Genomic DNA, 2,083 nt, shown 5'->3' with positions numbered 1-2,083 from the left:
ATATATATGTATATATATATGTATATATATATATATTATCAAGTGGTAACCAACCTGTTCCAACCATGGCGGTCAAACCATGGGGTCGAGCTTTCATTGTGTGGGACCACCACAGCATTTCAAACAGTCGAAATCCCGGGCCGGATTCAAACCGGTGCCGCCAAAGTGAAAAAGACCACCTGAGATAACGAACAGCCCAAATTTAATAGTCTAGACAATGGTGTTTTTACTAACTAGAAAGATTTGATACGTTATACTTCCACTTGTTTGAGGGAATTGTATACGTATCTGCGGTTTTCCACCCTGGAATTTCTTTGGAAAAAAAAATCAGGTAAAAAAGGTTGTAAACCTCAAATCTGTAGTTAGTCCTCTCAAAAACATGGAAATACAAAGCACCAAACCCTCTCAAAGCGATTTAGGTGAAAACCAACAATGTCTGCCTGGATTTTCCCGGTATTTTGTTAAATTTAAAAATTATTGGGTGAGCAGAAAAATACATGACTTGCCATATTACATTTACACTAAGGCAACATAAATGGTATTTATTTTGAACCTTTATAAGTAAAAATGCAAAGTTTACAATGCATGCGCAGCAGAACATATTTTAAAATCTCCTTAATTCGAAACTTTTCCACGGTATTGGAAACTATTTAAAAATAAATTTTTTTTTTTTGGTCCGTCTTAGGGCGTTATGGTTTTCGCCTTTTATGAAATGTTAAGTTGGTTTCAAAATTGTTCAGAGATCAGCTGTTTAGCAAAATGTTGGAAATATCCTTATAATTCTATTATAGATACAGAAATGATATTCCTATCTATTCTATTTATGATATTCGGAAAAATGCTTAGAAAAATATAGAATCGCTCTCAACATCAGAATGTTGAGCAAAATATAATGACTATGCCATGTGGGATGTTGAAAAAAAAAACGTTGTAATATTTCTTTTAAAAAATATAACAGTAATGATAGTTCTTAAATTTTATTTTCTCATTTAACCTCATATTTTGTAAACGGATCCATGTCAACGAAAAACACTTTTGAATTTTACTCAAAGATCTCAGGTTTCCTTAAAATTTTCTCAGATTGACTTTTGAATTACACAGCTGTTAAGTTCGCATAAATAAGCTAAAAAAAAAAAAAAAAAAAAAGAGAGAGAGGACAAAAAGTTTTGGAATTGCTGCTGTCCTTTCATATGATATTTAACTCATGTTCGATGTTGGTTAAGATAAGGAAAAATTTCTCAAACACTAATTTAAAAATTTTATTTTAATTATCTTCAGAGTACATATTTTAAAATGTATTCCATTCCTTGATGTTAAGCGCAGGATAGAATTTAAATGTGGGACGGAAAAGGATTCAATGTTGAAAAATTAAAAAATAAAGATCCTCTATCATAAATTTAACTCTTTAGTCATATTAAGTATTACAGCAATGTTAATATCAAAGTTCTCCTGAAGATTAACATAACCCATACTTTAATTATTCAGTTAATAAGCCAGGATTTTTTTTTATTTTTACAAGTATGCGATTACATGGAAAAATATTTCACAAATATTTTTAATGTAGTGTAGAAAAAATGACCATCATAGACAACTTGTTTGAGCTTTGGGGCTCCACTAAATCATCAAATTCCTCTCGTATCCAATCCTTATAATCCAAAATCCTTCGTAAAATTCTCAAAGCTGAGTTACTTTCTCACTTATAAAATCATCCAAAATACCTCAATATTCCATATGTAACCGATCTAGCCCTCAAGACCTTCTAATGTTTAGCATTTATGTAAAAATATTATAAGAGAGTTACCAATGGGTATTATCCCTACATACCTGTATCATATCATTATGATCTTACATCAAATTCATTAGATGTATTTTTATGTACAGTTGTAAATATCAATAAATTAAAAAAAAAAAAAAGATTTTGAGAAATGTTAACTTATCGAATGTTATATTGTGTCGCATATCACATAAGAGGCATGCCTATTTATGAGGACTTAACAGCGCTGCAATTAAAGAATGCGTTGACATATCTTAATAAAAGTTATATCTTAATTAAAGAATGCGTTGACATATCTTAATAAAAGTT

At 30.1% G+C, this 2,083-nt stretch overlaps 1 protein-coding gene across 1 annotated transcript in view; it reads left to right on the top strand.

Moving 5' to 3' along the window:
* Positions 1–2,083, top strand: part of LOC106689804 (uncharacterized) — a gene marked incomplete at both ends in the record, with an annotated part of 120,523 nt that overhangs the window by 10,184 nt on the left and 108,256 nt on the right.

Source organism: Halyomorpha halys, unplaced genomic scaffold (assembly GCF_000696795.3).
Source record: "Halyomorpha halys isolate HHAL.00 unplaced genomic scaffold, Hhal_1.1 Scaffold1472.1, whole genome shotgun sequence".
Classification (NCBI taxonomy): domain Eukaryota; kingdom Metazoa; phylum Arthropoda; class Insecta; order Hemiptera; family Pentatomidae; genus Halyomorpha; species Halyomorpha halys.
Note: the sequence above shows the minus strand (reverse complement) of the source record. Positions and strands in the feature narration are given on the sequence as shown.